Genomic DNA, 11,543 nt, shown 5'->3' with positions numbered 1-11,543 from the left:
TCGAATCATATTGCAAAGCAAAAAATGAGGCACAACGAGAGTTTTCGACAATATTCATAACGAATGAGGGATGTTGCTTCTCAAGTGCAGCCACCAGTGACCGAAAAGAGTTTGCTACTATGTTCATAAATACATTAAAACCTCCCTATATTGATCACATGATAGGAACTTCCACCAAGAACTTCTCTGGCATTGTCGTGTATGGGGAAATGATCGAAACAACTATCAAGAATGGAAAGATAAGAGGCTCTGACAGTATTGACGTCAAGAAAGGAGCCGAGGTCAATAGAGTGAGGTCTTATTCAGCTAATAATGAGACCAAACCTTATAGAATGACCCGAGAGAAGACCTGTATCGGTGAAATTCTGGTGACATATGAATAATTGCTCCCATTACTAGTTGAGAAAAATCTCGTGACTCCAGTCCAGTCTAAACCGAAAGAACCCTAATTTCCTTAGGGGCATGATGCTAATGCAGTATGTAGCTACCACATGGGAAGCTCTGGGAATACTACTGAGAATTGTGGGGCATTGAATTGCAAGGTTCAACATTTAATCGATTCAGGGGCATGGACATTTGATGAATGATGGGGCATTCCGATGCAAACTGAGAAAAATCATTGATGCAACTAGAAACTTTTGATGCACTTACATATTATCTTGTTTGATTTTCTTTTCTTTCTCTTTTCGTTAAAAGGTTTGTAAGTCACTTGACGATCGAACATTTTAAATAAAATGATACATTCTGATGTTATGAGCGATGAGTAATTTTCAGACTCGAAATTCTTTAAATACCCACTGGATTAAAAGCTCTTTTAAGAATTAGAGTTATAGATCTTGGACAAAATGACAAGATTGAAACCCAATAAAACAAGGACCCTTGACCTTACCCCAGATGATACATTCGAACACCATACCCTTTTCTTGTAGGGACCAATATAGCCTTCTCCTCTCATGAGGAAATGATCAAGAGGCTTGGCATTCAGGTATGAATAGGAGCGTACAACATGGGGCATCTCTTGTGTATGACATTTCAAAACTACCTAGATTACGCTTCTGTTGAATATGTTCAATGATGATCATAATCTTCGTAAATGCAATAGTGGAGTAGACGGATTTAGTTTAGGTCAGTTTTTGGAACTAAACTCTAAATATGGGATTTCATGACCATCAAAGACACCTAGACTATAACAGGTTATTCTCGATGAGCTTAAGAAATTCTAAATCTCAATACTCAAAAGGTTAATAATTATTATTATTACTATAGATTATACAATAAAGTTGAGTTATTCCACTAAAGCAATTGGTTATAGAGGAAACTCAAAAGCCCTGACTTTATGAATAGATTGGATTTGAACCATGACATTACTCGGATACTCGGCAGTTTGGTGTTTGCTCCACTGCGATTGTCAAGTCGAAGATTTTATGATGAGACGAACCCTTCAGTTAGCCCAAGGAATGTGATTATAATATATATATATATATAATAATGTTGAATTCAACTAGCCAAACAATGGCAACTTAAATTAAGTTGATCTAATAATGAGTTCTGATGAAAATGGACTAAGGGAGTTGAGGAACAGCTGTTATAGTTGACTTCACACAAGTACTCAAGAAATTTACATTTAAATTAATGTCCCCGCACTGCCTCTGCTAAAGGAAGTCTATGAAGCTTGAACAAATGAAAGATTTCAGAGAACTGAAATAGAAGTGTTCCAGAAGTCTAGTAATTGATTGTGCTAATTGCATCATTTTGTCCGTATCTGATTAAAATGCCAAGCCAAAAAATAGGGGCATGTCGTAAGGTTCACAAGGACCAAGAAAGAAATGATATCTTGATGACTGAAACCTTAGAAGCTTTAAGGAGCTAACCTGAAATCAACCCATCAATTTTGACACTTATCAAAGAGGTATAACTTTGAAAGATTTAAAGAGATGTTGATTCTTTGATATTTAGTGAACTCATGTTATGTGATTTGCTTTAATTGTGAGCCTAAAAGAATGACATATTTCTTAAACAAACTTTCCATATTCTGAAAATAAAAAGAAAGAAAGCATTTTCAAACAGGACAATATCTCTGAGAGTTTATATTGGAATTTGACAAAGGTCCCTCAGACCTAGAAGCTCATAATCGGAAATTGAGGCAAAGAATTGGAATGTTAGAGAGCCAAAAAAGCATATTTTTACAAAAGATGCAATGGTAAACCGTGGCGTGGGAAGAGAATGAAGATGAACAAATCAAGAAGAGAACCAAGATTGCTTGAGCACATCTTCACTGTTATTAATCAAGAAAAAACATGCATTACACATACATTAATTTGCATCTTTGCACCAAACATCCATCATCTTATGCAATAAAAACTATAATTTTCCCTCTCACGAGGGTACCATTAAAATTTCTCTCGAAATCCTATCTTTTTCAATGACATTTTCTCTTCTCATAAGGACATTCAGGATAGTTGCATTCAGATACATTTTTTTTACAGATCTTTCAGGAAAAAATGAGATTAAAAGATAACAAGACATCCTCAGCAAGAGGTAGCAATCATCTTCATATTCAACATTTCCAAACAAATTTTGTCTCGCTTGAGACGGTATCATTTAATACACAAAATTTATCTCACTTGAGATTATTTTTCTTTAAAACCAGATTTATCTCGCTTGAGACTGTGTTTACTCGAAAGAAGACATTTCATTTCACTCAAGATTATTTTTAAAACAAGATTTATCTCACTTGAGATAGTTTCACTCGAAACAGAAGATTTTATCTCACTTGAGATAGTTTCACTCGAAAGAAAACATTTATCTCGCTTGAGATAGTTTCATTTAAAACAGAAGACTTTATCTCGCTTGAGATAGTTTCACTCGAAACAAAATATTTTTATCTTGCTTGAGATAGTTTCACTCAAAACAGAAGAATTTATCTCGCTTGAGATTATTTCACTCGAAACAAAAGATTTTATCTCGCTTGAGATAGTTTCACTAGAAATAGAAGATTTTATCTCGCTAGAGATAGTTTCACTCGAAACGGAAGATTTTATCTCGCTTGAGATAATTTCATTCGTAACAGAAGACTTTATCTCGCTTGAGATAGTTTCACTCGAAACAGAAGATCTTTATCTCACTTGAGATAGCTTCACTCGAAACAGAAGATTTTATCTCTCTTGAGACAGTTTCACTCGAAACAGAAGATTTTATCTCACTTGAGATAGTTTCACTCGAAACAGAAGATTTTATCTCGTTTGAGATAGTTTCACTCAAAACAGAAGATTTATCTCACTTGATATTGTTTTTCTTAAAACAAACTACGCCTCACTTGAGGGATTAACATTTCCTTTGCTAGATTCACAATATTTCGAGTCAGCAACACCCCACTAGAGGGGTTAACATTTCCTTTTCTCGATTCATAACACTTTGAATCAGCTTAAGTATTTCAAGCCATCTTTAAGTCTTTCAAGTATGATGTTTAAATCCTTCGGGTCATCTACAAGTCTTTCGAGCAAGATGATAAGTCCTTCAGGCCATCCATAAGACCTTGTGGTAGGATGTTTTCACATTTCCTTTGCTCAATTCACAACACTTCAAATCAGTGATGCCTCACTTGAGGGATCAATACTTCCAATGAAAAGACCATGATGAAAAGAACTCGTAGCTTGAAGAACTAGGGATGGAGAATCAACTAAGAGAACGAAGCAAATATGGCATCATTTGCAACAATGACATCATTTCCCAGTGAAGAATTTGCAACTTGACAAGAAGAGACCAAGATGAAAAATGGTGCTTTATTATCTTTGCTTCATTCTCGTTTCACAATAATGAGCAAAGAGGGGCAGCTGTAAGCACTATTTTTCTATTTCAACTGACCCAACCAATAGGCCTCAAGCCCAACTACCCAAAACCTAACCCAAAACCCGACCCGGAGGCCTAAACTTGACCCGGATTTAAACACCCTAGCAGTCGCCCACTCCCCCAACCAAATGCCACCATTCTCTGCCCCCAATACCAGAAAAGTTGCCCCAGCACGCCACCACTCTAGCACTTCACTACCTGCAAAAGAAACAAAGCAAGAAACAAAAATATGATAATTTTTTTCCTTTGTAATGGGTATAAAACCCGAACGAAAATCTGTAAAAATGGTCGGTCAAAAAATCACTGTAACTTTTTTTCGAAGCAATAATATCAAAAGTCCAAAGTTATTACTTTTTCTTGTTTTCCAGTTTCGAATAGCTTTGTTTTTCTTTTTCTTTTTTTGTTTTATTTGATTGCTTTTGGGTTTGATTCTCAGTAAAAAGGATTTTTTTTCTTTAGATTTCGAAATAAAACCATCCTCTTTTCTTAGTTTCATTTTAAAAAAATCAATATGTTTCGAAATAAAAAAATAAAATAGAGGCCTTTTTGGAATATTAATCACAACAAACCCATTTGTGTATAAAACGAAAACGAAAAAATTAAAAAGAAATAGTAGATCAGAGTTACCTTGGGTCTTCGAAGGCGTCGTCGGAATCCGAGAAACTGAAAGGTTTAAGGGGATTTTTAAGGTTTTAAAGGTGTTTTTTTAGTTTTTTAGCCCTTAAAAAAAGCCTAGACTAGAAGTTCTACATTTTTTGAATTTTTTGGGGGCTTTGGGTTTTTCGATCGCCTTGGGCTGTGGCCGAAGCGGTTCAGGGTGGCCGATGAGGGGCCTACCAAGGGAAAGGGGGAGAGCTCTCTCTCCGTTTTGTTTTGTTTTGGATCAAATGAAAAAAGTGTTATTTATAGGAAAAGTTTGGGGGGAAATCACGCTAAGGTTCCCCCACTTAGCGCGTGTTTTTAAAAAGCGGTCACCTGTAGAGACCAAAACTGTGATTTTCATTTTTCCTCGCGTGCTTTATAATTTTTGGTATATTCACTATTTAGTCCCTATAACTTTAATGTGTTTTTACATTTTGATCGCCTGTAGGGACCAAAATTGTTATTTTCCCTTTTATTTGCACAATTTGTAATTTTTGGATTATTCATTGTTTAATCCCCTAATTTAAACGCGTCTTTATATTTAGGTCACTGATTGATTTTATTTTATTAACTGCAACATAGTGTATTCATTTTAGCTATTTCCCTTTCTTATTTTACTTTTTGGTGTTTTCCTTGTTTCACACGATTTGACCATGCATAATTTGATTTTATTTCTTTCTTCTCAATTTGTTTTCCTTTAAGACATGCTGCTTAATTCATGATTTGTCTCATCCATATTTTCCTTATATTTCCTTTAAATTACAACTCTAATTTAGCCCAACTTTATGTCCATTAATTGTTAATTACATTTTTATCATTTGTTTACTTTTATGTGCATTTGTTTGTTTAAATGTATTTATTCATTTTTTTTCCTTAAAAAGTTCATTTTCTTGTCATTGTAATTATTTCTCACATTTTGATTTTAGTTTCCTTCTAATTGCGTGATTTAAACTTTACGTTTTCATGTTTTTTTTTCTTTTCTTTATTAACTTTATTTCCTTATTTATATTTCTTTTACCTTTTCACGTTCATATTAATTTGTTTGTTCGTTTATTTGTTTAGTCCATAGGGTCCATTCTTTTTTTAGGTTAGCCCTAAACTTTATAACTTTTAAAGTTATCCCTTGAACTTTTTAATTAGATATTTATTTGACATGATTAATTAGGATTAATATTAGAGCCTCCATCTTAGGCCTAATTTTATATTTAATCTATAAGTTAGGAGAATTATTAATTTGGTCCTCGCTTTTGCTTGAAGTTCCAATTTAATTATTCGAATTGCAATATTGATTAAAATTAATTTAGATTAATATTAAAGTCTATATTTTAGTTGGATTTCAATCTAGTCTCTTTAATTTAGGGAATAATTCGAAGTGGCCCTCTCTTAAATGCTCGAGGGACCATCTAGATTATTTGATTCGAAAATTGATTAAAATCAAATAGAACTAATATTAGAACCCCCATTTTAGGCTTGAACTTCTAGGTTCCTTAATTTTCATAATTCGACACTTAGGTTAGAAAAAAAACCATTAATTTACCTTAGCTTAATTAAGATTAATAATTTGATTGCATTTTATTTTCAAACTTAAGGCATTGTTCACTTATTAGAGAATTAATGGTACATCTCCCGCAAGTATGCTCAGGGGGTGACTACTGATGATTCCTGAAATAGGTCGACATCCTTTTCAAAACCACATCATGTTTTCTGAAATTAAGGCAATGTCCGATTATTAGGCACAATAGCTGATCTCCCGCATTTATGCTTGGGAGCGAATGCTATCGGTCTCAATAAACGGATGCCCTTTTTCAACTTTTTACATCCGTAATGATTTTCAAATTAAATTAAGATCAAACTCAAAATTTCCAATTTTAAATGTAGTAATCAACTAGGTACCAATTTTTGGGCACTTGTGGGGGTGTTAATCTTTCCCCACGTGTAACTGACTCCTGAACTCGATTTTTAGATATTTCGTATATCTTAAAACTCGGTATTTTGATAAAAATAAAATGTTTTATTAAAATTACCCGGTTTGTATGGTGTCCCAGTCGCACCTTAAATGATTGGTGGCAACTCCTCCCATTTCGAAAAATTCATTTCAAAGAGAAAACCCCCGAGTCGGTATCGATCTTTTCCCCGCCCGGGCGAAAAACGGTGTCGACAACAGTAATAAGTTACGATATAAAAGATTAATCGATTGAATTTTAAATTAGGGAGTTTTAATTATTATAGAAAATAGTATTGAACTACATAGTTGATGCTCAAAATCAGATATAAAATAGAAAGTAAAACATCTCATTATGAGTTTACGTTGATTAAGTAACTTTTATACAATTCAAATTTGGAATTTTAAAAAGAAACAAAATTTAACCGGTTTTCAAACACTAAATATTATACAGAAACATGTGACATCCTTAACTTGTATTTAGGTACGAATGTAGGTTCATGGTGTTACAAATGGAAACGAACTCAAAGGTTTTGGTTGACTTGAACTCTTTCGAAATCTAGGCTAGGAGGTAGTTCCTCATTGCTACCATACGATCAATGTGCTTTCGAGTTGAACGAAGTCGACCTTGAAAGCACTAATACTTGGTTCTCTTCTCAACCTAAATACCTCAGTTTGATGCTTAACCAAAAAGTAGTTCCTCAATACGACCATGCATCAGTGCACTCTCGAGTTAAATAGAATCGAACTCGAAAGCCATGGTCTTCTTCTCAACTTAATGATTTTGTCTTGATGTTTTACTAAAGGATAATTCCTTATTGTTATAGTGCGGCCAATGTACTCTTCACACTGAGTGGAATCAAACTTGAGAGCTCTTGTTTAACAAATAGTTCTCCTTGCCTTGAGCTATGTCGTAAATAGTTTGGGCCTTCTTCTAGACTTGAAGACCTTTTTTTGAGTTTGATCAGGATATAATTCCTCGTTGCTACTGCACGGTTACTGTGCCCTCGAGCTCAATGAAATCGAACTCGAAAGCTTTTTCTTGAAAAATTGTTCTTATCACCTTAAGCTATGTCAAATTTTGATTGGGAAGTGGTTCATTGTTTCCAAATCATAGTCAACTTCTTATTGGCTTAAAGACCTAGGTTTAAAATTTAATCAGAAGGTAGTTCCTTACTGATGTCATGCGGTTGATGAGCCCTCGTGCTGAATAAAATCAAACTCAAAAGCTTTTATTGACTGATAGCCCTTCTTGTATTGAGCTATGTTATGAAAGATTCCTCTAAGTGAAGGATGGCTCTCATTCGTAGTCTAAGCCAAACAGAATAATTTTCCTTCATGGTTTAAGCCGATCTTGGTTCTTTGGATGACTCTCATTCACAGGAAAGCCAAGTAAAAAACCAGAAAGTAGTTCTTTGTTGCTACCTTACAGTCAATACGTTTTTGAGTCGAGTGGAATCAAACTCGAAAACTTTGGTTGATAGCTAGCTCCTCTCGACTTAAGCTATGTTGTAGATGATTTCTCCAAGTGAAGGATGACTCCCCTTTACAAGACTAAGCAGAACAAGATGACTCCTTTCACAGTTTAACCCAGTCTTGATTCTTTGGATGACTCCCATTCACGAGAAATCTAGCTAAGATATTCTTCAAGTGGTTCCCCTTCACGAGTTTAAACCAGGTGAGATGCTCAGTGAATGATTCAAGTATAATGTCCTTCATCGTAAAGTTGAAATTGACTCGAACAATCTGTAAAATTGTGTATGTATATGTGTATATATGTATGTGATGTCATGAATGTAATGTCTTAAAGTATGTATAAAATGCAAATGTATCATTTTTTGCATTCTCATTTTTGAAGAGTAGTCTTGATCTTTTTTTTTATCAATCTTGATATCTTCTCATGGTGTTTTGGACATGATCTTGTCCCCGCCACTGACGATTTTATGGGAAATATCAGATCTTCGCACATTTTCTCAATAAATTCAATAATCTTGTACTCTTACAACACTCTTTTTAGCCTTGGCTTAGCCGAGGGTAAGGCTCTCCTGCCTTTTGATTGACGACTAACAGCTGGTTGAATCATCATCGTAGTTGATACATAATATTCACTGAAAAGTCTCCCTTCATGGCTCGAAGGCTCGAATGAAGTCTTCTATAACCAAGGACACCTCATCTAATGTGTCTTTAAATAACATTTTGCTCTCTTTATTTCGTACTCATTTGGACCACTATTACCATTAGGGCTAACGTCCTCAATTACAACAGTAAACTCATGCTTCATGAGGGATCCGATAGTGCACAGGCTTCTCCTCATCATGGGCAAAACTCTTTCCAACCAACTCATTGTTGTAGTTCTCTTGCACCTTACTGAACGACCACATTCAGGCTTGACTTTGATTAGGAAATACATCGGGAAGCACAAGTGACAAAGAAGAAGAAGATTCTGGAGATGCCCCACTTTATCTCACGTTATTCGAATAAATATTCGAGAAAATATATGTTTGAGAAATGTTTTTTCTTGAAAAGTTTAGTCTAAAATGATGTGAGAGCAATCGAAGCAAAATATCATTTCATTGAATATCAAATAAATGAATCACACAAGTTGATTTCTAAAATTATAGACCTTTGACAAGTGTCAAGATTAATGGGTTAATTTGGAAAGGTGGTGCAATTTGGCTCTGTCTTATGTATTTGGTTTCACCATCAGGGATTCATGGTTTCGAAATACCCCACATTTCTGGCATCACCTTCAAATATGATGTGAACAAAATAGCGCAAAGGATACACTTTATTACTAGACTCCTTAGAAAGCATTTCTGTTTCAGTTCTCAGAAATATTCCATTTGTTTAAGTTTCATAGACTCCTTCAGCAGGGAAGTGTAGAATATCGATCTAAAAACAAAAACCCTAAGTGTTTTTATGTAGTCGATTATAACAGATGTTTCCTTATTCTCTTAGACCACATTTCATTCGAACTCATTCTCAATTCACATTCACTTTAGGCCTTAATGTTTTTCTTTAAATTATATTTTTCCAACTTTAATGTACTCGCTTTATATTTTTTTGGGAGATTCATCTCGACACATAAATACTAGTGTCATGATCTAAATATAATAGTATTCATACAGTTAGGGCAAATGTCATGGCCCATTACATTAGCAAAATACCTTTAATTAAAGGATTCAAGTGTCAAAAAGTCTTCGGCACGACAAACTCAAATGAAGCTCACTTCATAAAGCTCAGACATTACCTCCATAGTTGCTTCAGACATTACCTCTGAAGATTAACATCTTACTACTTTAAGAGGAGTTCCCCAAGCAATGTTAAAATTAATTTCCATTAGCACCACATTATTCCTTGAGTCTTTGACTTCAAGACTTTCTAAGATTGTCAAGAAAAGTCTGTTATATTCTGAGTGTAAGTGAAAGTCAGAAAACTTTATCGTTATAGCTAAATTTTCAAGCAACTAGTCTAAGCTAAATTAATCTATTCCACCATTCCATTTATGAAAACTTTATATCTTCATGGAACATCTTCAATATATATGCACACTAATCAACTTTGCATTGTCATGACTCAAAGATACCCTATTTTGTCCGATTCCCTACTTACCTTAGTATCTGAAGGCTTCATTGTGTAGGGGAAAATGTTTATTTGTGTTTTTTATTTTTTGGGGGGTCAATGATGAATGAACCTTGTCTTTCTGGGAATTTGATCTCTTCATATGTCAAAATGCTATAACCTCGATATGCATTTCAATATATTTGATATTCACTAAATTTCAAAAAATGCTTCATTGCTCAAAGAAATGTAATTTTAAAAAAGTTCAAGCCTATAGAAGATAAATTCAAACAAGACATTGTTTCCTAGGTAACATAACTCTATGGTAATTGCGGTGATCTCCTTTTGTATCGTCTCAGGATGTCCTATTCATTGGTTGTGGTATTAACTCTATAGGAGTTCATCCCCTTGAGAATTTTCATACAGTCTTCTAACTATCTTATTTTATCCCTCATCTTCCGAAACTTGTCATTCGCGTCAAATTCTGGAATACGATAGTCTTTCAGATTTGTTGATATTCTCCTGCAAAAAATTAATTTAATCCTTTTTCAGTTGGGTAGAAAGTTCTTTAGTTTAATTCAAAATTCAAAATTTTTGCAGGAAAGCTTAAGTCGAAATGGCTCAGACACTTGACAGTAGTCGGTATTTTTCTACATGGGGCTGTTGAAGTCAAAAACGGTTCCAGTGCTCGATTTAAAGTAAATGGACAAAGGCTCAAACCTTTTTATGAAAATTCACCGATTGAGTTGATCGAAAAAATTTACTTGGTTGAATCGAGAGCTTAAAGAAATGTCATCGAGCTTAAATGAAGTTAAACAAAGTGCTTATGGGAGGCAAACCATTTTTTAGTTTTATTTCATTAATTTCCTTGCAATTTAAATTTTGTTCTTAGTTTTATTTATTGTTTAGTGCATATTAATCTTTTGTTTTAATTTTCAGGACCTCGGTGCATTTTATCAGAGTTAAAACGGACTCAATAGCAAAAAATTTCAGCCGGGACCAGCCAAATTTATGCCAAAATCAAGTAGAGCCGCGTGAAATCTGTCTCCAAACTCAAACGATCTATTTCATTAAAGTCGTCGCACGTTAGCATTCCCAAAATAGGCGTGAAGCGTGTTAGCAAAGTCACCCCACTTTGACTCCCACTTTTTATCGTACACCTCTTGATCGGCCAATTAGATTTGGTGTTTTAATTTTTGAAACAACCCCATCTTATCCCCACGTGAGCTTTAAAAAATTCCCTTTTCTTTATTTTAACATACTCGTCGCCATCTCATTCTTTACTTTTGCTTTTCTTTATTTTTCTTCTTTTTGGCCGACTCCTCCATTTATACCCTTTCTATTTTTCTAACGTGCACTGCCACATTCCCGGAGATCAACCCGCCACTGTCAGTTTAAAAAAAATGGTTCGCACATGACGCCAAGGTAATGAAGGGCATTCTATTCCACCTACTGTCCTCAGTGGACGCCGTGTTTTGCCACTCCAACGGTATTCATGGACGTCTCGAGTGACTCCGAACCCACTCCACCTCCTCCTTGTCGTAGTGGT

The sequence above is a fragment of the Hibiscus syriacus genome, unplaced genomic scaffold (assembly GCF_006381635.1).
Source record: "Hibiscus syriacus cultivar Baekdansim isolate YM2019G1 unplaced genomic scaffold, ASM638163v2 tig00110729_pilon, whole genome shotgun sequence".
NCBI classification, from domain to species: domain Eukaryota; kingdom Viridiplantae; phylum Streptophyta; class Magnoliopsida; order Malvales; family Malvaceae; genus Hibiscus; species Hibiscus syriacus.
Note: the sequence above shows the minus strand (reverse complement) of the source record.